Source organism: Danio rerio, chromosome 22, assembly GCF_052040795.2.
Source record: "Danio rerio strain M-AB ecotype USA chromosome 22, GRCz13ab, whole genome shotgun sequence".
In the NCBI taxonomy this organism is placed as follows: Eukaryota; Metazoa; Chordata; class Actinopteri; order Cypriniformes; family Danionidae; genus Danio; species Danio rerio.
Genome location: NC_141042.1, coordinates 27,949,228 through 27,974,740, shown reverse-complemented (window position 1 = coordinate 27,974,740; position 25,513 = coordinate 27,949,228). Strand labels below are relative to the sequence as shown.

The window sequence follows — 25,513 nt, the reverse complement described above, 5'->3', positions numbered from 1 at the left end:
TATTCTATAATTATTAGACATTCAATTTGGAATTATTGCACACAAATATCAAGTCATCACAGCATTAGTTAGATAGTGGTTTCTGGTTTTTGTTAGTCCTATTGATGTTGTTTTAAAATACAATAAATACTATTTGCAGCGGTGCTCATTCATTTTTGGTGGGTGCTCCTAAATTTTTTTTGGTGCTCCTAAATATTTGAAGTTGGGAGCACCGGTGCTACCAAGTAAAAAAGTTAATTTCGAGCCCTGGGCCTTTATCTCAAACATAATTCAACATCAGAATTATTAAGTAGAATAGAATTATTTATAGAAACCAGTAGACCTACACATAATATTAATATTGTTGTTTTACCATATGTTTGAGAAAAAACAAATCTCATATTAAGCTTTATTTTACATCTACAGAATCGTGAGAGAATCGTGATCTTTATTTTAAGAAAAAAAAAGTATTTGCAATTCTCATTTTAGCCAGAATCGTGCAGCTCTACTGTCTTCATTGCAGGGTTTTTACTTTAAAAATGTATATAAAAAACAACCTTCAACCTTGAATCTTTAATAGAATCTGTTTGCCACATTAATAAAATATGTTTTAAACACACCAGAAGGATGGAATGTTGTAATCACTGGTCCCTTAATTAAAGATCAATTTTTCACTTCACTTCACTTTTTACTTTTATGTTTCATTGATTGCATTTAATAAAATCATTGTGGGTTGGTTTGCAATGGCAATATTCCACTATTTAGAGCAAGGTATGGCCCTAAAATCATTCTGCTTAGGGCCCCCAAATGTAAAGGGCCGGCCCTGGCCATGTTTGAGAATTAATAATGATAGTCAATGATCATGAGAAAATTGTGATCTTGATTAAGCAAAAATAATTGTGATTCTAATTTTAACCAGAATCATGTGTTAACTTTCCTGAATTTGAAAACAAAACAAAAAATCCCAGAAACAGAAGAAATTTCCGTCTGCTCAGAATTTTTGTTATGACCACACAGCAGAAAAACAGACACACAGCAGAAGTGCATCTGCTAAAGACCGATGATATACTAAACCGCAAATACTTTTATATATCTAATAAAACTTCCACGGTGGTTTGCTTAGAGACTGGAGTTGCTCATTTACCTGAAAGACTGACATCCCTATGAAACAAATTGTTAATAAAAAAAGCATGCTTTACAGACTATTACACATGCTAAAAGTTTAATGAAAAATAATAATGCAATGTTCAACAATAAAAATAAACTGCCAAAATCTGTTTTAAAATACAAAAGGTCCATACCATAGCAAAATGGTACCATAGCAAAAAACTCTAATAAATCTCACATATTAAAAGGCAAATGGAAGCTGTGGTTGTCACACCATGCAAATATTATTTTAGCAGGTTTATGTTGTGAAGAAAAACAGCAGAGGGAATAGCAGTCCTAATCAATATGCCTGCACGAGGCTTGATCTACAACCGAGTCTGCTAATAGCCCTAATAAATCCACCTCATCCATTAAAACCTGCTAATGAACCACCGACACTTCACTCACACACAAACACACAGACAGGAGTGTGTGTGACGCAGCTGAACAGCTGGATGAAGACTTCTTGCAGCACCTCCATAATTGACGACAGCTGTTAGCTTATTTAGCAAAGCAAATACCACCAGCGCAAGGGAAAATTAATATTGTAACATTGATAATGCAAAAGACAATGTCACGACTGATTCAGGTGCAAGAGCGCAATACATTAATGCATTTGATAATTGAAAATTTACTTTGTTTCTTCCTAGAGGGCTCACTTGAAGTAGTGCATAAGAAATAGCATGCAGATGGACACTTTACTATCCAACAATCTATTTTATTGGTCATAAAGCAAATATGTATTAAAAATAAGAACCTACTTAAATGTATGCAATGTTGAATGCCAATTTGATAAAATGGCAGGCAGAATAAAGTATGCAATGCAGAGAATGTTGCACAACTGTGTGATATATTTCTGATTCTTGTGTTCACCAAAAAAAAAGTATTGATGTATTAGGGCTGCACAATACTGGAAAAATCTGATATCCCAATATTTGATTTTTCTTCAATAAATATTGCGATATAAATACAGTTTCACAAGATGGTCTATTATAAATTAAATAATCATGAAGCAAAAAAAAAAAAAAAAGGTTTTCTTACTTTGCTGTCTCGTTCTCGAGTTTTTCCTTAAACCAAGCAACATTACCTGCCAATGGGGTGCGTAAAACCTAGTTTTTGCTTTGAAAGTAGATATTTGGACTAGAAACAAGACAAAAATGATAATTGATGATGTATTAATAGTTAAATAAACTAAATCTTTGTTACACCTCAAACAACATTATTTCTTGTGCACAAATGTTTTAAACCCTCGACAAGCCTTAAAAACACAAGCAAATGATCAACTTTGACTATTACGGCTTAACTCCACAAATTATGTTCTGTGCATCTTGGTCAACTATGATTCCAGCTCAACATTGCTAATCTTGCGATGTGACTATTGCAAACGAGCACATTGCGATATACAGTTGAAGTCAGAATTATTAGCCCCCCCTATTTAATTTTTTCCTCCAGTTTAATGGAGAAGATTTTTTTTCAACACATTTCTAAACATAATAGTTTTAATAACTCATCTCTAATTACTGATTTATTTGATCTTTCCCACGATGACAGTAAATAATATTTGACAAGATATTTTAAGACACTTCTATACAGCTTAAAGTGACATTTAAAGGCTTAACTAAGTTAATTAGGGCTGTGCAAAAATATCGATATATCTATCTATTGCAATAATTTCTTTCACGATAGTCCAACCTAACGTTTCGATGCAAGTTGTGCCAAACAACCTCCTCCTCTGCTCCAGCAGATGTCGCTAACTCTATCAACAAAACGCTAAAAAGTACGATAAGCAAGAGTGAGCATGGTGGAAAATATGAAGGCGCCTCCAGCTTTTAGAGCTGACGTGTGGCTGCACTTTGGTTTTAACACTATACCAGAGTACTGAATTAGACAAAAAATGCCATTTACAAGCTTTGCAAATTTATCTTAAAATATTCAGGAAACATTACAAACTTGCGTTACTTAACAAGCCACCACGCAGATGAATTAGCGGCACTGCGACCTCAACCAAAACCGCTTGATTCAAGGCAAACTACACCGGATAACATCAATAACAAGCTTCCGTCTGCCTCAACTAACATTGCAGAGTTACTAAAAACTGCATAGGAGGAATGGGACATAAAATGGAAAGACCCGTCATTGTAACAGACAACGACTCTAACATGACCGTAGCATCACAGCTGGCCGGAATGTTGCATGTAAAATGTCTCGCGCATTCCATCAATTTACCTATGTGCGACCAGTTTTTACACCAAAATGTTGATGATGCTGTCAGTCGCACGAATGTGTAGATTCAGTGGCAATCACTGTTACCTGAAAACGCCGTCCCACTGGCTTGACATCCAAATCCAGCTAACTGAGTAATCCACGTACGAAGAACGGACCCCAGGTTTAAACCATTCCTGAGCGCTGCGTTAGGTGTTTTTAGATGCAAAGATGCTTAATGCGTGAATGCCTCCTAAGTCCGTGCATGTGCTGAACATTTTGCTGTGAAAACTGATCTTACAACAACAGTTTTATGCACTAGCACAAATGCTCGCAATTACATTTTGAGGTTGCACACATAAAACTTTGGGCGCATATGCAAACTGTCGCAAATTCAAGCTCTGATTTACTGCATATTAGAGCACTGTGTTCCAGTTTTATGTTTACTTGATGCATTTTAATTTTTTTCACTTGCTTTAGTTTTATAAATTGTTTATTTCATTTATATGTGACTTGGTGGCATATACATTTTAGTTCTGTGTTTAATAACAATATGCATAATACATTTCAGTGAGTTCTCTGTTCAATCACACTGTGCAGTTCTAATGAATTGAAATGGATCCATCTGCTGACTCTATCAAGTTGTCAATATAACATGACAAACATACTTATACAAACAATTGCAATATATCACAATATTTATTGTATGACAATATATCGTGATATATTGTATCGTGACCCATGAATCGTGATATGTATCATCATGAGGCCCTTGCCAATAAATAGGCCTAAAGTTAATTAGGTAGGTTAGGGTAATTAGGAAAATAATTGTATAATGATGGTTTGTCCTGTAGACTATCGAAAATATTTAGCTTAAAGGGGCTAAAAATTTTGACCTTAAAATGGATTAAAAAATTTTTTTAAAACTGCTTTTAATCTAGCCAAAACAAAACAAAGTAAACTTTCTCCAGAAAAAAAAAAAATATTATCCGACATGCTGTGAAAAATTCCTTGTTCTGTTAAACATAATTCGGGATTTTTTTTAAAAGAAACAATATATTGTGCAACCCTAGTATGTGTACACAAAAGTATATGAAGTATGTATTAAAATACAACATTAGTTTGGTGAAATGACAATACAGCATCCTCACATGTTTAAAATTTGCCACTTAAAGGTGCAGTATGCAGGAACTAGTCGCTAAACAAAGTATGGAAGTCCAAATTCAAAATATTGGAGAGGGGTTTTTTTTTCCTGACCCTTCCAACAATGACTCAAGGTTGCCAGACTGATGAAAAAACAAAAAGGAAGCACGCCTAACATTCAAGCCTTATAATTATTGTTTATGTTTGAAATTCTTCGATTATTTGCCAATTAAAAACCACCTTGTGTAGATTTTGATAAATCTAAATCTGCATCTCATTTCCGAGGCTACCACTGCCATATACATTTATCAAGTCTTTATTATTGAAATGAAATTCACTGCATTTACCATCAAGATGGAGATATATTGACAGATTTACCTTAATGATTGACTTTTACTTTATGTGAATATTACAATATGTGTCTGAAAACAGATCAACAGGTGCAATTTCTCAATTTCTTGATTATAAATATAAGACATTTAATAACTTAGATTACTCAAACGATCAATTAGTCGAATGATTTATACATATAAACATAGTTGTTAGTTGTAACTCTAATTGAAAGTACTTTCAACCTTCAGAAGTGGACAAAAGTGCACAACATCGCTCAAATTAACTCTTGAAAACCTTTTTTCCACCTGTATTTAATGTTTTTCAATTGTGACTGGCTTGACAAAAATGCATCTTAATACATCAAGAACACTTTTGAGCACCTTCATGGTTGAGGTATCAACAATAGCTGCTTTATCACACTCTTAACTAGTCAGTAAAACCTCACCAGCAAGAGGAAACTGAATAAAAACACTAGATCACAAAAAAAAATGTATCTATTTATACAAACTAGAAACAAGCAATAATCTATAACCAGCGATTTATGATTATAAAGAGTCACAGTGGTTAAATTATTGACCAGTTTGTGTCAGTAGTGCTGCTCCTTCAGCCTGTTTTCTGTCATTATTTCATTATTGTATTATTTCATTATTTACCATCAAGGCAACCTGGGGTGCTAAAATATAATCGGGTAAACTGGCAGCGAGTAAAGCTGCAAAAAAAAAAAATAAATAAAATAAAAACAGACATAATAACACAAAACGCACATTTTCAAAGAAGAACTTAATTCTAAAATGATCACCGACTTTAGCAATGTTTTTTCAGATAAACAAGTATAATAATTATAAAATATCTTTAATATCTACTAGCAAATTACTGTCATTTTTTCCCCATATCCCAGTTTTGGGACAGAATTTTGTCGTTGGTCACTTTCTCATCTGAAGGTATATTGATAAATGTATTGTTTTGTAAACTTTCCAGAGTAACTTTTATGTATGATAGCATTTGGACTGTTTTGAGCAACCATACATTGTTCCGGCTTCTGGTCATCCCATACAAAATTGATAAGGATGAGATACAATATAAAGTGGGTATCAGACCAAAACAAGAAGGTAAAATTAAATTATTTTTCCGCGCAATTTCTTTAAAATATGGAAATTAATGATGCTGCCTGCATTTAAATGATCTTTTGTGTCTTTTTACACTTAAGTCTATTTAACTGATTGTATTTTAATTAAATTACAACAACTAAGGATGCACCGTTATGGATTTTTTGGCCGATATCGATAACTCTTAAGATTTGAAAGCCAATATACTATAGCCAATATATATATATAAATATTTCTATATAAAGTTATATTTTTATACAGTAAACAACTAATTTTATTTTAAAAACTTTAGAAAAGTTTGAACTGATCTTATGAACTGAATAGTCTACTCAAAGCAAATTGCAAGGTGATTATATAGACCTATATTTATGATTTTATAGAATGCCAAAGCTAAATACAGATGACTTCTGTCTTTCAGCTTTGTTCTTGTTCTCAATTGCAGGGAAAATGGTCGATAGAACACCTGAGCAACAACTGACCATTGAGCACAGATGACTTTATGACAAACACAGCATAATATAAAAGACAGAATGTGATGAATGGTTAAGAACCCCTTATGCTGGATTCAGTGTCTGGAGCATCTATCCCCGCTGCTGCTGTGAAGGCTCTGACGGCTCACTATGTGTTCGTGTGTGCATAGTAATACCCATCACGAGCTCTCTTTAGAACCATTATAAATATGCCGATCAAACTGAATAGTCTTACATCAACAACACATGGCCAGCAATGCGTTAATAACAAATAATCATATTAGATTACAAACAACCCAACGAGTTGTTAAGCATGCGTGTACCACTTCTATTATGTTTACACAGGTAATGTTTTATGCGATTTAAAGCAAAATACACAATGACACTCAATTGAACATATCTACAATGATGAAGAACATGGTTACTTACTGAGTTATTAACGCCTAGCAATACCACACAAAGGACATACTTTGAAGGTATAAACCAGGGGTCCCCAAACTACGGCCCGCGGGCCGAATGCGGCCTGCCCCACGTTTGGTCCAGCCCTTGAATATTGCCAGAGACATATTTTGAATTTTTTATTTTAATCTATGCTTTACTTTACTAATGCTTTACTAATATCATGTTTATATTTGATAAAAAAAATTGGCTTTCAAACTAAAAATAATCCCTTAGTTATTAATGTAGCCTAATGATTTAATAGGTTCTCCTACCAATAGAATGGTACGTTCAAAAATGTTTCGTTGAGATCGATCAGGTGATGAGCAAGCAGGAAAACTCAAAGCGACAGCAAAATGGCCAAACGGTTGGGAAAGAGAAAGGTTGATTCAGAGTGCAGGGTATTTAATCAAAAGTGGACAAGTGATTATTTTTTTTGTTTAGTGCAAAGAAGTGGCTGTTTGTCTCATCTGTCAAGAAACCGTGTCTGTGTTCAAAGAATACAATCTGCGCCGACACTATGAAACCCGCCACGGAGAGAAGTATGCAAGCTTGCAAGGCCAAATGAGAGCAGACAAAGTGTTGAAGCTAAAAGGTGTACAATCAGCTCAGCAGAGTGCATTTGTGCGCCAAACTCAGTTGAATCAGTCAGCCGTTCGAGCTAGCTTTCAGGTAGCTAAACTTATTGCAACCAGCGGTAGGCCGTTCAGTAATGGAGAGTTCATCAGAAAATGTATGAATGCTGTTGTGGAGGAGGTGTGTCCCGATAAAAAAGTAGTCTTAAATGCGGTGAGTCTGTCAGCAAGTACAATAACCAGACGAATTGAAGAAATGGGGAATAATGTATATGCCCAGCTGCAGGAGAAAGTGAAAGAATTTATTTATTTTGCTTTAGCTCTTGATGAGAGCAATGACGTGCAGGACACGGCACAGCTGCTAATTTTTCTTTGCGGAGTTAACTCAAACTTTGAACTGTCCGAGGAGCTGGCAGCCCTACAAAGTCTAAAAGGCACAACGACAGGAGAGGATATTTTTGGTAAAGCGTGCCAAACGATGGAAGAGCTGGGTCTAGACTGGTCTAAGCTGGTCAGCATCACTACTGATGGGGCACCTAGTATGGTTGGCACGTCAAGGGGACTTATAGGACGCATGAACAGAGAAATGGAAGAAGAGGTCTCACCCAACCGTTACAAGTGCACTGCCTGATTCACCAGCAAGCACTCTGCTGCAAAGTTTTAAAGTGGGAATCGGTCATGAAGGTGGTGGTGTCATGTATAAACTTTATCAGAGCAAACGGACTTAAACACCGGCAGTTCCAAACCTTTCTTGCGGAGCTAGAATCTACTCACGGAGATGTGGTTTACCACACTGAAGTCCGATGGTTAAGCCGTGGCAGAGTTGAGGCGTTTTTAAAGCTGCTACCCGAAATTAACGGCTTCTTTCTGACAAAGGGTAAAACTGTCCCAGAACTGATTGACGCAGAATTGAAATGGGACCTCGCCTTTCAACAGATGTGACAGAAATGTTGAACAGCCTCAACTTGCAGCTCCAAGGCAAAGGGAAACTAATATGTGACATGTATTCCCACATAAAAGCATTTGAGGTGAAACTAGCACTGCTTGTGGGACAAGTGCAAAAACAAGACTTTACTCATCTCCCAGTAACCCAAAGTTTTTCAGCGGAGAAACCAGTGGCTCCATTCCCAGTTGAAAAGTGCGTGGAAGCGCTGGAAATGCTGAAGGCGGAGTTTGACGTGCGATTCCGTGAGCTACACGTCTACGCTAAAGAAATCCGCCTATTTCAGAACCCATTCGCTGCTGACATTAACGAAGCCCTGCCCTTGTATCAGTTTGAGTTGGCTGAGTTACAGAACTGTGATGTTCTGAAAGACGCATTCAAGCCCAACGTTCTCACTGAATTCTATGCTGCCCTCCCCAACGAGACATACCCAAACATCAAAAGGCATGCAATAAAGATGACCACACTTTTTGGCAGCAAGTATATTTGTGAGCAAACCTTTTCATGCATGAAACTGATGAAAACACCAACGAGATCAAGACTCACTGATGAACATTTGCATCAGTCTTTGAGACTGGCTGTGACAGGAATGGAACCTGACATTGGACTTCTCACCAGTCAGAAGCAAGCCCAAAGTTCACACTAATATGCAATTAAATGTTTGAATTTGATTAGCACTGAATGTAAAAAGTCATTATAATGGTAATTAAGTTCATTAATATATCGCTTGAAAATAAATTATAAGTTGTCTGTGTGGTGCATAACAAAATAATCAACTATTCTAGCATTAGAAGGTATACATACAGTTAAAATCATAATAATACTAGTAGTCAATCCGAACCATGTAATTTTCATTTATACTGTAAGGTGACCCAGCCCCCCATTAAAAAAGGAAAAATTATGTGGCCCTATCATAAAAAAGTTTGGGGATCCCTGGTATAAACAATGTAAGGAAAGCTCCATTATAGTGCATTGGACAAGTCTGAACAAGTTGAGGCAGGCAGTTCTGTACAATTACGTAATTTATTGGCTTAAAGAGATCGGCCTAGTTTTTACATTGGACCAATAACGATAACCTTAAAAATAGCATTTATTGGCTGATAACGTTATGGCCACCGATATATCGTGCATCCATACTTACAACATCGATGCTGTAAAAGGAACCTTATAAAATTGAAAATGGTCACAAAGCTTTCACTGAAAGTTCATCGTTGGCTGAAAAACACTAGCTGTGTATATAGCACATTGGGAAAACACCGGCAATTTTCAGATTATTTGTGCATATATTCTTATTTTCATGAATATTTGGACATTCATGGAGACCACGTCATATCTGGCATGGTTCATGTGCAACTTAAAATTTATAAAAGAAAAAAAGAAAATGGCAACATTTGAAACCTTAAAACTAATCAATGATATGCTGCTAATAATGTACATTATGACTAAAATGCAACAAAACAAATGAATTTCAAATAAAGTAGTATACAAAACACAGCAATCACTATATGCTGCATGCTAAAATCCCAGGTAGCTTATATTTTGGCAACCCTGAATTCTTGCTCACAGTGAGCTGTGTTTCCACACACACACCACACTCTGCAGTCGCTGAACGCCTCTGATTGAGATGCAGCATGGGTATCACCGAGGTCACACCGGTTTGAGAGTAAACACAGACACACACGCTGCCAGACACAGCAGGTGCTAAACATGCGGGAGGCAGGAGCGGGGATCATCCCTTTTCTTTTGCTAGCTGTTTAATGACCCACATCACGGAGCCAGACTCGTGCTTGCGTACACACTCAGTCGTCTGGTGCTAATGTCCCGCCCTCTCTGTGCTTGGAGCAGAGCCAAAATGCAAAGCAACATTTGGGTTCGGAAGCACCTTAGAGTCTCGGGTCCCAACGGGGGATCCAAATTTGTACCTCCTTAATCGCGCTGAAGCTCGTTATAGTGGCTCCGGCGGTGGGCTATAAATAGTCTCCCCGCGCAGCAGCAGACCACAGCTGTCGTTTCTCCGTGTCTGGAAGACAGCAGGCCGTCTGAGCTGGGACAGGTGCGTTTCTCCTGGGATTTCACATAGATGGTGAGAATGCCAATAGATCTGGAGGAAGTGAGACTTTCAGCTTGGCTATGCGTCGTTGTCAGTGTTTTCAGAAGTGTCAGATTCAGAGAAATCCCAGTATTAATCATATAATTTACTCAATCTAATGCTGCGTAGTGGACAAGAAACATATCACTACACATTGGACTAGGACTGCACGATATTGGGAAAAAAATTGCAATATTTTATATTTCTGCGATACACTTTGGGATATTGTGTTTAATTTTACCAGATGAGTTGAATGGAATTATCTCAGCCCTGGGGGGCCGGTGTCCCTGCAGGGTTTAGCTCCAACTTGCCTCAACACACCGGTTTGGGTGTTTCTAACACCTTGATTAGCTTGTTTTGGTGTGTTTGATTAGGATTGGAGCTAAAATCTGCAGGACTCCGGACCTCCAGGAACAAGTTGCAGTAGAGTAAAGATACAAGTACATGGCCCATTTCTACAAAGTGGAACGATACGAGTCACATTTTTTCAGGTCTGCATATCCACTGCCAAAAGTTTGCTGAAACGATCATTTGCTCCTTCGTTTTTTTTTCCGGCTTCTCCTTTGTTTTTTCACGAGTCTCTCTTATGTTTGTCCAAAAGGGTGTCAGAAGCACTTCAATGATCATGCACACGTTATTATCATCAGCTCAAGAAGTTTGTCATTTCAAATACAGATGCACACGCGAGCTCTCTTGAGAAAGTGAAACCACTTGCGCTTTAGACGGCCTTGTAAACAACAACAGAGTAGATTCTGCTCTTCTTTTTGGTTTTGTGGCTGTTCATCTAGACAACGACAAAGTTTCTTTGAGCTCGGGTCATTCATGGCTGCGGTGCTTCATTTGTTTTCATTTCACCTGGCTTGTGCATGTGCTAGTGACGTTTCTCTGTCAACTAATAGCGAAAGGGTACCCAAAAAAATGGTAGGTTACGCTTCGCTTTTTAGTACCTTTTGACATTAAACCGAAATGTACCACTCAGTGTAAACGGTCCAAAAGTAAACAGTGCTTTACAGTCTTCTGTGAGTCTAGCAGCATATTCAGCTACACAAGTTGAATAGTCAAATGTAAAAAAGTACTGTATATTCTTTATCGTACAAACATATACAACTAATCTTTCTTATAAGTTGCACACATTTTAAATCTATTGTGCCCAAATGCTTGAACGGTCTTAAAATGTTATCATGGGCCTTAAGAAAGCACGCAAATGCTAACATTGTGGAGCCCCAGCAAAACGTTACCATAAATTAAGTGTTTTTAACTATAGCTATTAGTTAACCAAAACCCTGGCTCCACATTGCAAATCCGGCGATGTAACTGTTGCAAATGCAGACATAGCGATATCGATGCTGAAACAATATATTGTGCAGCCTTACATTGAATCACTACTAATCTTTGTTTGCATCAATAAAAACCTGTGTTATTAACATTGAGAAAACAGAACTGGCATGTTGGAAACAAGTGTTGTGAAGAAAAAGTTTAGAGAAACTGCTTTATTTGCACTGGCTGTCTTGGCATCATTACAACTCAAAATAAAAAATATTTATGTTATAATAACTCAACTAGCAATATCAACACAATAACTGGCATGTTAAAAACTGTGTACAGAAAAGATTTAGTATTGAAGAGCTTTTGGTCATGGGACAAAATAAATAATTTAAAAAACTTTGAACCGGACAGGACATTGGGTTGGGTGTTGTGGGTAATGTCAAACATGGCTATATCTAAAACAGTGTTAAGTTTAAGTTTTTAAATAATGTATTATTTAATAGTTAAACTAACATTTGTTTACGTGAAAGTAATCAAAAGACTTTGTTTCATTACTAATAAACAGCTCAGTGCTAAATACCCATCACACTGTCTGACCAAAGAGTTGAAAATCTAATTGGTGTGAGGGCTTAGAGGAATGATTTGTTGTCTGGCCAGAGACGCAGCACAACTTTAATTGTTAATTTAAAAAAAAATCCTTTTAAGAATTGACATAAAGAGGTTCATAAAGAGGTTCAAATGACCATTGAGAATAAACCCAGTGTTTTCACATCATGGTAACAGCAGAAGAACAAAGCATGAATTGTGATTTGAAGATATTGAGGACAAACACTTTCAGGAGTGTTTGCACACAAAAGAGTGTGTGCACGCGTCGCTGTGAGCAGCAGGCCGCTTCAGCTTTCACAAGGCCAGACCTGCTGTGGCTGATAGACAGCAGTGAAATAGAAAAGAGACAGAGGAACTCTTGGCTCGGAGCTGGAAGGTTAACACAGGGCTGGTTTGGTCACATGGCTTACCACTAAAAAGTTTTTATTGGGCCAAATCTCATCTTGTAAAAGTGTCTTGTTTCCTCCTTTCATCCAAGCTCACAAACACAGCATTCTCTTCAATTCCCTGCTCTGGTTTGAAACACTTTTCACTAACAATTTTCCCTTTGCAAGACTTTTGAACTCATTTCTTTAGAAACTAAATCACAACATATTTATTTATTAATTATAATACATTTAAATTAATAATAAATCATGACAAAATTGTGATCTTTATTTAAAGCAAAAAATAAAAATAAATAAAAGGTAAATAAATATTCGCCAGAATCATGCAGTCCTAATATTATCAGAATAGCTCATTCACAATAGTCTTAATTGGTCCTGAATTCTCGGTTTTGGTCAATATTATTCATTTCAAAGTGCTCATTCTTTTAACATCTAAGACTAAAATTATATCATATAAAGAGCAGGCTGTGTTTTACTGCAGAATACTAGCATGCTAACAATTTCCTGTCTTAGATACAATCCCCCTTCATAGACCACCTTCAACTAATTTAAAGAAATTGTCAACCTTTTTTACAGACATCTGTCCACAGTGCTTTGCTGTTTGTCAAGACTATTACATTATTTAGCACAATGCAAAGCTAAAACAAACCATACACAATTAAGCAAGTTCACAATTTTATCCATAAGGATGTAGTTTAATTGACTTCATAGGCCTAAAGCTGCGGTCACAATGCACTTTTTGCCCCATAGACTTCCATTCATACACAATTGAATGTGGCAGACTGGAAATGCAACCTTAGGTGAAAAGTTTCGCATGCCGCTTCGTTGGAAAATTCAACCTTTGTGAACTGATCTGCGAAACCGCATTATGTGACTGCGTAAGACCAATCGGAGATCAAAACATGACCTCTATACAGAAATTGTAAATATGGACCAATCACTCGCTTTTTAAATGTCTAATCATCTTGTTTAATCCTGCCTCTTTTTGCAGCGCTGTATGACAAAATTTTGCATGCTGAAACTGTAGTGTGACCACAGCAGAACTGCCAATGATTCATTTAGTTATAAAACACTTTTATAATACACACTAAAAATATTACAGCTAAAAAAGCGGAAGAAAATGCTAATTGACTACTGCCCATCCTGATACATCTCTTCTGATTATAAAGGTTGTGTACACTAAAGCACACAGCAGATAGACTTCTTAACATCCCTTGCTAAATTAAGCTCTGTGCTGCAATTTACCATAGTTGAAACAATAAGGAATGCACAAATAATACAGATTATGATGAACTCGCATGATTGTTTTAAATTTAACACCTTTAGCTGTCTTTGGATGTCTGAATATCACGTTTAAACAACTATAATGAGATGCAATGCAGTGGTACATCCTTCATAAACTCTCCGACATGCACTGCTCTCTGCCTGGAGCTCAGAGGAGCGCATGACAGCGTGTGGCTCAGTGTGTGTGGCTGCGTCTGTGTGTGTGACAGCTGAGCGGAATCCTGGAAAATATACCGAACTCTGACCAACGTGAGAAAAGTTTACTTGCACGTGACTTGTTTAAACTATTTTGGTTCATTTAGACCAAATTGTAACATTTTAATCTCTATTTCAGAACAAACTAATCGATCTACATTCATGAAGGCACCCTTAGATTAATATATTTAGCATTATCAGCAAGATCATTTTTCACAGTATTGAATATTTATTTTTACACGGCTAGATAATTTTTGATTTTATTTTTATTGAAATTGCAGATTCTAACTTCTGTTTATTAAAACCAAAAAGTTGCAGTGCTGTTTTTGTAATAAATGGAAAGCAAATTATCTTGTCTCCTGCTCTTTATGGCTGATCAAAAAAAATGGCCCTCAAACTCAAAACTCCATAACGTGATCTGAACTGTAAGATGTTTGATCCGTTACAGCAGTAGTGTGGACTATTGATGTTTGGGATGTTGCTGTGTGTTTTAGGTGATTCTTCACTTGTCACCCGAGTCTAAAGGAAACTATAGAATTAGGCTGGTTTTAGGTTTAGTGAACCAAGACATATCACATTCTTTAGGAGGACGCTTGCATAAGACAAAGAAATAGCACTACTAAACAGAGAAACAAAACTAAAGAAACAAAGACTAATTTAAAAGACTTTAACTGTGTTCAATAGACAGTTCAGCATGTACAGTAGACATCTAAACGTCATCAGGAAACATTAAAACAACTCCACCCTCCACATTAAACGAAAATTAAAACAACATTTTTCAGATTTTTGCAGCCCAAAATAAATTCAATGCAACATTTCTTTTCAAGATTTCAACAAAATTCCAACTGTATTTGCAGCGTTTCTTTGGGTTAATTTGCAGTGAAAACTCACCAATAACCATAAAGTATTTGTATAATCATATTGACAGTTGACGTAGGAGTTAAACCTACCTGTAAATTATTCTGCACAAAAAATCTAAACTTAAAAAAAAGCATTGCGAATTGCATAGCTTGTCCTTGAACTATGATAGGACTCTTCTAATCTGCTTCTAAAACTCTGATATGGTTCTGCTCAGGGCTTTGATAGGGGCCTTCACAAGACCCATGTGTTTGGGTCTGTATTTTAAAATGCTCAGTTGTGTCTGGTCGGGACCCAATATATTATGTAATATATCACGTCTGTGTGTAATAGGCAAGTCAATCGGGCTCGGAGAACTCCTCATCCACCAGTGATCAGTCGGCGGCACTTTGCACGTGTTTAGGAAATAAAGTGGCTAAAACACAAGCGTGAGTATTAGACTACCTAAACCACGAGAAGCAGAGCTCGGTTTCATTCTCAACAGTGGACATTTTAATACTAACAGCCATTGCCTTGATAAAATAAGGGTAATGTAAACAGTAATGTGGATGATCATCCGTTATATCTGATTTTGGGACTAATAAGAATGAATAAATGAATGAATAAATAAATAAAGCTCTTTTGACTATAGAATCTGTAAGTAAGGTAACAGAGTGGCAATGTCATGCGCACATATGCTCCACCACAGTCAGAGAAGGCTTCTTACAGCAATCAACAGCCAAACAGACAAAAAGTTTAATAGGATACTCGTTAATAGAAGTTCGATGTCAGTAAGTGGCAATCGGGTGCAGTCAGACTGATGTCTTCCAGCCAGGTTTGGGTTGGTTTTGGGTCCGTTATTTAAAGCAAATCTCAGGTCTGCAGGTGTTCGTTCTTATTTTCAAATAACCTAACATATCCCGGTTCGTGCAGCAAATTTACAGGTCATTTCGGAGAGTCAAAAAATTCTGACCCAAACCCAAAAAGACCAGTACATTTGCTGCACGAACCCGACCCTGATGCATTAGGCTATTTGAAAATAAGACCGAACACAGAGACCCGAGATATGCTTTACATTGACATTTACATTACACTGACTGTATTGAGAGCATGACTAGAGTATATGGCCAAAATGTATATCATGATACATTTCTTAATTTCAGTCTATTTGATTTAATTTTGATATCAATAAAATATTTTAAAAGCCCACATCTAGAGTAAATGATTCAAAATCATGAGATCATGACATATAGTCTTAAAACGTGACTATAGTGACTTTACTAAGATTTATAGCATTTTTGCATTGTATAGCTTAAAAACACATCCTCCTGTACAGATAATCTTTATCTGTGACAGAGAAATTTCTGGTCTTATGACTCCTATACACATTTTAAAAAATCTTTAAAGTTCTTGTGATAAAAATTCTACCACATGTATGCACAGTTTAGTACGGTTCGGGTCGGTACAGGTCACCTTTATCGGGCTTGCGTTCTCAGTCTAAAGGGTACACTTTTGGTGGGCATGGTGTACGACAAAGTTTCAGTCGACATCATTCTCACTCTGGGAAATCTCAAAGATCTGAAGTGCACACTTTTGGTTTCATTTTGACTGCTAAGTGCTTGTTTATACTTCGCGCGCGGCTCCCAAACGATCACTCTGTCCCACAAACTGAATATTATTTACAACTGTATTAACTGTTACTCGCAACATATGCAAGTTCTGTTCACTAAAGTAGACATGCACGCGTCCATCATTAAAGAGCCCATATTATACATGAAATAGGGTCATATCTTGGTTGTAAGGGTCTGCAACAACAGTCTAATATGCATGCAAGGTCAAAAAACACTTTCATGGTCTTATAATCTGCATTTATTTTTACCTAATTATCCCAGCGACTCCTGTATGAATCGTTCAGTGATTCATTTGTTCCCAAACCCCTCCTTAGCGCGAAGCTAATCTGCGCTGATTGGACCGATGACAGTCTGTCGCGATTGGTCGACTGCCTTCAGTCAGAGAGTGAAATGGCCAATAGCTAATCAGCAATTTAAAAAGTAATCACAGTTCATACACGCTCGATAGTGTAGGCGTGGATTTTAGCTGCCACACACACACAAACACACACACACACCTCCAGACGAGAACGCTCCCGCTTCCGCCCGCACCCGCCAGGTTTTAGCCTTAGAACCCGCCCCGTATTCTGCCCGCCGCGCCCGATCCCGCTAAAGAGCGGGGGAGAACAAAACCGAAAATCTGTATAAACACACACACAGCACCAAGCATAAAGCTCTCGCTCTCGCTCGCTCTCTCTCGCTCTCTCTCTCTCTCTCTCTCTCTCTCTCTCTCTCTCTCTCTCTCTCTCTCTCTCTCTCTCTCTCTCTCATACGCGCGCGTGCGCACTAACACACAAGCACCAAGCGGACACATCTTTCTCTTTCTCAGGCAGCCCGCTCCCGTCCCAAATCAAACCCGTTACCGACCGCTCCGGCGATTTATTCGGAAATTTATTCCCGCGCCGCAGAAATCTGGCGCGGGGACAGCCGCGGGTATGCACACCTCTAACGTTACCACGGAGCTCCATAAACAAAGCAGCACGCGTCGCGTTTTTAACGTGACTTTGCACGCGATAAGAGAATATAGCCAGTTAACCTGATACAGTACACTCGGTTACAAGTAACAAATCACAACTAAATACATTTGCAAGCTAGAGTCAACGAGGCAACAACTTTAACCGCACGTACTTACACTTGAGAAATGGAAGAAACCCATCCTGATGTCCATCAGTAAGTTACTGATCCTTCCTTTAACAAACGCAGATGAAGTATTCTTTGTAGCATGTAGCTTCCAGAAGTATCCAGTAGTTTCCAACTGCTTGGTTATAATGCTGAGGTTTCATCTTTGGGTAGAGACTCAATATATCCATCTGCAATGTGACTTCAATCGACCGGCATGTTTGTGTGCGTGTGTTTGTGGGTGTGTGTGTGTGTGTGTCTGGGTTACTGCGTCAGAGGGCGGGGCCTCAGGTTTGAAATCTCCCGGGTTTGCGCGTGCACGTGAAAAACTTTGTTTCGTTCGTACGTCATGGCGAAACACCTAATGAGTCGGTATCAAGGCGACTCGTTTGAAGCACTATGAGTCGACTCTTTTATAGATGAATCAACAGTTTTAAACACTGTATTCTTACAGATTTAAGCCTTAGCTGGATACTTTACTTCACTTAGAGCTGTGTTACACACTACATGGAGGGGAATTTTCAAAAACCCATAATATGGGCTCTTTAAGTAAAGCGCGCGCACGCGCCCTCTGTGATAACGGTCAGCAGCTCAAGTCACGTGTGATTTCATTATATGAAGACAAAAATGACATTTTTAGGTGAATTATACCTTATAAATACATTATATGACTCATTCAACATCATTTGGAGGTGTCAATGTCACTGAGCAACGTGTGTGAAACAATGAAAAGACTCGTGCAGCTGCCTTTTCTTCTCTCCTGAACTTGAAAATATGATTGGCAGAATCGTAGAAATGCTGGATTAAAATTGTCTAGGGGGTCGAATCGAGATCGCAATCTTTTAATGATTAATTGTGCAGCTCTACTTTATATAAATAAATACTTGTGTATAAATGTTCTTTAATAACCTTTAAGAACATGGTTGAATTATAACTGCAGATCAAAGTGCGAAATAGCCTACTGTAACGCCTGCGACTATATAAAATAAATAAATAAATGCAACATAAAATGAACACATACAGCCCCTTACAGTCTCCGATATGTTACCAATTACAGAAAAACTACACGAAACATACATTTAGGCCTTATTTGGATTCAAAAACATTATGGAAAATAGCCCACAGTGAGAGCAAACCTCTCATCTGTACCTTTAATCTTTACCAGCACATGTAAACTCTTCTTAGAAAGTAATTCCGGCATTCCAAGTTCATAATAGTCCAAAAGGCGATGATAATAATTAAGCATGACAGTTTGTTCATGTTTAAGGTTAGAGAAAGAATGATTTGCTCCTTTGTTTTTCCACACTTCACTGTAGTGTTTGTCCGTTTATGAAAGGATTGGATGTCAGAAGCACTTCAATGATCATGCGCATGCTACCATCATCAGCCCAAGAAGTTCGTTATTTCAAATACAGATGCGCACATGAGCGATCATGAGCTTCCCGAACAAAGTAAAACCTCTTGCATTTTTAGACGTCCTTTTTAGACGGCCTCGTTCAGGTCAGGCCATGGTTCAGGTCAGCCATGGCTCATAGTATAAGTATGTAGTATTAAGATGTAATGTTTAAAAATGGCAGCTGCTTTGTTTTCTTTCTTCTGTTTGTGTATGCGCGAGTGACACTACTTTGTAAATCCATAGCGTTCAGCATTGCTCTGCCTTTTGGTACCCTTTGCAAAGAAAATCTTTGATAAATACAGTACAGGTTTTTTTTTTGCTGCTTAACACTAAACACAGAACTATAGAAAACACAGCTACATTGTCAGAGCAAAAAAGAAACACAGTAAAATAGTGACACAAGAAAAAGTATTGTAGGATAGAAAATAACCACACTGAATGCAAATATGAAGCACAGTATTTTAGGTCACAATTAGTGTTGTTAAAAGTAATCCTGTATACCACAGTTGTGTGATTTATAAAAAACAATTAAATGACCTGTATATGTTTTTTTAGTTACACATTAACATGTATGTATTGTGCACAATTTTTAAACAGTGCACATATCGAAGATATTTAAAGAGAAGTCTTTCACTCGATGTAAAAAATCCTACACTTTTCCTTTTCTTTTGTTGTGACTAAACCTATTTTTCTAAATATTAGGCTAAATAAGGAGATGAAAAAGAATAGACTATAGATATGTGAAGTAACGAAATTGTTTCAGAGAACTATGATGAAATGCTGGTTAAGCATTTAAACCTACACAGTCATTTTAACAGAGCAGAACGCAAACCTTAATGTGTAATAACGTAAATGTAAAGAAGAGACTGTCGTGTATTAAATACTGAACTTGTAATCAGTGACTGGAGGTGATTTCACTTTCGAAATGGGGTATAAACACTTCTCATTTGGCGTTTTTAATTCTTGTGAACATATTCAGGTGCTGCTTATTAATTTGACAAGGCTTCTACGTTCGTTCTTGCTGTCAATTGCAAAAGAAATGACCGATAAATGGTTTCTGATAAACCGCTGTGACAGCTGAAGGCACGTTGTGACGTGCGTGCACCGGAGAAGGAGTCAGATTTGTCTGGGAAATCAGATTTCGATAAAACACCGGCACTGCATGTTCCTTCATGTCATGTCAATGATGGGTTGCTCTTGAACGATTCATTTATTTTGAACAAATTTTTTTATGACTCATGGAGTGCATCATTCATTTGCGCACATTTGTGCAAGTGGAGCTCGCATTCTATCTTGGAGTGGTCTGTTTCACACAAAATGCGCACGTGTAGCCTCAAACCAAGTCAATATGAACAATATTGGATAATCCTACATTGTGTTGGGGAATCATATCAATATATCCCCAGAACTCGATACACCACTCAGCCCTAACATCCTCTGAAAGATTTTTCAGCATATTAGGCTATCACAAAGCAAAAGTAAAACAAATCAGAGTGGACATTCATTCATTCATTTTCTTGTCAGCTTAGTCCCTTTATTAATCCGGGGTCGCCACAGCGTAATGAACCGCCAACTTATCCAGCAAGTTTTTACGCAGCGGATGCCCTTCCAGCTGCAACCCATCTCTGGGAAACATCCACACACACATATTCACACACACACACACACTCATACACTACGGACAATTTTGCCTACCCAATTCACCTGTACCGCATGTCTTTGGACTGTGAGGGAAACCGGAGCACCCGGAGGAAACCCACGTGAAGGCAGGGAGAACATGCAAACTCCACACAGAAACGCCAACTGAGCCGAGGTTCGAACCAGCGAACCAGTGACCTTCTTGCTGTGAGGCGACAGTATAACCTACTGCGCCACTGCCTCGTCCAACAGAGTGGACATTTCTGTTTAAAAGTTGATGCTGAAAATTGACCAATCAATGAAGCTATGAAAAAAAAGCAACAGGACTGTGAATGCACTATTTCACATATTTTTATTTTCCTTATTGTTCTTGATGTCTACAGGTTGATAAAACCACAGTGCAACATAGTGGTGGTGATTTACTTTTGTTTGTTTATATTGCTAAAATGTCTGCTTTGTTTTATGCAACAGTAAATCATTGTTGTTAACTTTTTGGAAGTTGTAGTGGTGCTTTCTTTTCCCTGAAATAACACAAACATATTCCCGTTATTAGATTTCCTAAAATATCGTACTGAATTTCGGACATGCTACTGCATACAGAATTTTTCTTAAATAAATCGCACATCCCTACAAACAACAAAAGCAAAAAGAGTAACCACACTATGAGATCTTCCAGAATGCATTTTACCTCGAGATTTATTATTTAGTTTGGCTAAAAGTCTCTTTGACAAAAACGACAACTGCGCCTAGCTAAAGATTAACGACTTTCAGACAATAAAGCAAAAATCATGACCCAAAATTAAGGTTAAAGTTCCCAGACTAGCCACAAAGAACATTTGCAGACAAGGTATTTACCTTTTATTAAAATGACATTAGTTTGCTTTGCCTTCAAGAGTGTGAAAAAAAAGACTTTCCTGTGAAAACCATCATCACAGGTGTAGTCACAGCGCATTAGCACCTCTCAAGTGCAAATATAACTGAAAACATTCAACCTGACGGTGAAAAAACACTTAATTACACACTTCATCAGTCAAAATCATCACACATCATTTAACAGTACTGAACGCACACAGGCAAGATGGATGCTGATGAGTAGGATGGTCCAACAAGCATTAAGAACAGAAGCCAGAGAAACAGGTCTCTACAGGTGCAACGAGACTTCACTCCTATTAAACCAGGAGTATACAAATACACAGGCTGCCCGTAGACATTGTTAATCAAACACATTACATGCTGACTTGTGTAGAAGATGCTGAACATGCAACCTGTATGTGCCAACCGACAGCTTTTTAACACATTTGAGTGCTAGATATTGCATGCATGAAGCAAATCATTAGCATGCACACGGCGATCGTAACAAAAGCCCTTTTTGTGGTTATTACTGGAAGCTGAAGATGCTAAAAACTGGCTATTCAAAGTAAAGGTTACTAATACAACATAACAATAAAAAACAAACCAAGCAGTGGACTAGCCTGACTAGCGTTATAACCAAGCAGCAACCTCCCGCTCATGAAGCCAATACAGAAGTAACTGAAACCGCAATTCATTGAAATTCCGCTAGTCCTGGCTCCATATGGAGCAAATTTCTATTGACCCCACTGTTAAATTGGCCAACTTTATGGCAGAAAAAAAGGGATTTACAGCCTGGTACAAAGAACTATTTTGGTTATTATAGCTAATATTACCCTTCATGACAACTGTAAGGGGGTGAATTTTTTTTATAAATCATCCATTTCCTTTATATTAGATTATATTAAGTCTGCATAATTAAGAGCGTGGCCACTTGAGTGACAGCTAGGTCTCACTTGCCAGCTTATTCTGGCTGATTAGCTGCTGAACTCGGCATATACATCATATTTTTGTTTTGTTTTTTGTAGCTTTACACAGTCAGCTGCATTTTGGAATTAATTCTTACAATTATCAGATGATATAGCATGCTGTGTGCACTTAATTGTGCTCACAAACCATTCACGTGGCCTCCATTTCCCAGGTGAGTGAATTTATATACTTACACCATATCTAAAAATGTATTTGTTTTATTCAAGATCATTTAACATTTTCTTTAGATCTGTAATGCACTCCAAAATCTGACAGACTGATTAGCTGTAAGCTCTAGAACAGTCCTCTGAAGCGTGTCATACAGTGTTATGCCTGAATTTCATAAATAACTTTGCATTTACTAACACAGACTATGTTTGAAGTATTTGGAAGTAATTATCATTTTCCTCCTGTAGAAAAAAAGTCATAAGAACAATGTTTAGTGGCTCAATGTATTACAACAGTGTTTTTAAAGACTAAACACTATATAAATATAGTGGACAACCAAGCACATGAGGTCAGAACACAAACGAGTCGCAGTTAATGAAGTATTAAGCATTTTTCCCATAGGTAAGCCCGTCTAAGCAAAATGCCAGCATGCGTCTGTAGCTCCGTTCATGCTCCGCCTCTATGCCCTTGTTTGGTATGCCCCGGTTGGCGCGATGCCACGCAAACAAAATAATGACGAATGGCCAGGCCTACTGGTAGCTTCATTTGGGTTCTTCATAAACCTATGATATATAAACCCACATTTATAATCTGTTTGTGTTCGTAAGAGAAGTATGATGTTAATCAAGTCATTAAAAAACTAGAAACCCAAGCTAGATTTGAGAATCTAAGGCTACGTTCACACTGCAGGCAAATGTGGCCCGAATCTGTTTTTTTTCCCCCCTCATGTGACACAGGTGATGACAGTATGAACAGCCCAAACCGCATGAGATCTGATCTTTTCTGGTCAGATCTGTGCCACTTTCATATGTGGTCTTAAATCAGACACAGATCTGATATTTTGCAATGCGACCACAGTGTGAACGGTCATGTTGGATTTCTTGTGACTTTTACACAATCTTTGAGCGACATGCGTCGTCATTCTGTGCTGCAAACATCATCTACCCCTCAGGAGCTCAGCAGAATGGCACACAGGGCGATTACAGAACCACAGAAAGTTGGTTGTTCATGTTGAAAAAGATTTTAAAGGCATAACTGGTGCTTGTTAACTAATCTGGATAATGATTAAGGCACGGGTTGATCGCGAAGCCGAAAAGCGTCGTGGGTGTTGCGGATGGGGGATCTGTGTGCAAAGGAGGAAGATAACTTTCTCTCAGAGAGAAAAAAGGGCAGGTGCTCGAGCACCCAAAACGCCCTTCTGCACGTGTCTGCTGTTTATAATGAAGTAAAATTAAATAACTCCGAAAAAACGGACCAATAAACCAACTCCGCCTTCACAGCTCAGTCTGCGGCTGCTTATTAACCCTAGATGAGTTCACTACACCGGTGATCAGAACGCCACGCACAGCGCTTGTCATAAATCACAAACGATCAGTGTTTTTTTTTTTTTATCACAGGAGACTTATTTTAGGTCTCAAATGCCGAAATACACAGAAGTTGTAGCAAAACAATCATTTACAGTACATGAATTACAGCACGATTGTTAGTGAAAAGGGTAATAATCATATAAGCATAATCTGACAATGTGCTTACTCATGCAGAACACACATGTGTGGATAATTAGACATTGTGTGCTCTCCGTAATGCACTTTAGCGCTTGCGGGTCAGTTTAGGACCAGGATCTGTTCACACTGCAAATCTGATATTGGCCACATTTATAAGAGCAGTGTGAACAGCCATGCAAAAAAATCAGATCTGAGAAACAATCTGATTTGAGCACTAAGCCTCGCAGTGCGAACGTAGCCTAAGAGCAGGGCTCGAAATTGCAACCGTTTTTGTAGCTGAAATTTTATCTATGCGACAACAAACTATATTTGGAAGCATCTGTCCAAATGCAGAAAATTGTTGCCGTGTGACCAGTTTCCACTGCAAAATGTTCAACGCATGTGCGTATTTAGAAGACAAACACACAGAATGCATCTTTGCAACTAAAAACGCTAAATGCAGCACTCAGGAAAAGTTTAAAACAGTTTTCATGCCAACTTGCTATAGTAAAAAGACTGTAATGCTTGCCCCGTCTTCAAGCTCTTCTTATTGGCCCACAGCTCTTGAACTAAATATGAATGGATTAGGTTATGTCAGCTGTCAATCCCTTAGTCAATGCCTTCAGATTATTGGGAGTTACAGCCGAGAAAACGTAAAGGTCCTAATACAAGAGAATGAATGTAACACAGATTTTGTGAAGAGTGGATAAAAGACTTTCAGTCTTAGAAGGTCAACTATGAAAATGACTAAAGCCATTCACCATAAAGTCAGAAGGATGAACTTTGCAGGTAATTTGCCACAAATTTTAAGCACTGACTATTAATCAGTCGTTTAATATTCACGATGCTGTCAGTCGTGCAACTGCAAAAGGGCTTGCATCCACTAAGAATAAACTAATATTGCAGCTCATAATAAAGACTTATTTCTGTTAGGAAGACGTATGCAAATAATAGGTTATATGTCAATATCAACTGTGCAATATCAGACACCACCTGTGAGAACACGTCACAGTAATTACTGTTAACTCATCTCATCTCATTCACATCAAGCAGTGCATGCAGGGTCAGGGAGCGCATGCTGTTTTGTTTGTGTTGACTTCAAATGAAATAAATCTGTTAATATGAAACTTATAGTAATGGTGCTCATAAATTTTGGTGGGTGATAATAAATTTTGGCTTGTGCGTCTACATTTTTTATGCTAGGAGCACCAGTGCTACCAAGTAAAAAGGTTCATTTCGAGCCTTGTTAGATACTTTGTGGCTGCACCACTAGTTTATTTTT

The 25,513-nt window shown here is 37.7% G+C and overlaps 1 protein-coding gene and 1 long non-coding RNA gene across 4 annotated transcripts in view; one reads left to right on the top strand and one right to left on the bottom strand.

Annotated features, from left to right (window-relative positions):
- Positions 1–25,513, bottom strand: part of crebbpa (CREB binding lysine acetyltransferase a) — an 86,981-nt gene that overhangs the window by 55,578 nt on the left and 5,890 nt on the right. The gene's annotated exons all lie outside the window — the stretch shown is intronic.
- Positions 15,831–25,264, top strand: LOC147838538 (uncharacterized). Its single transcript, XR_015522145.1, has 3 exons — positions 15,831–16,758; positions 18,278–19,284; positions 19,406–25,264. It is a non-coding gene; the product is annotated as an uncharacterized LOC147838538 (long non-coding RNA).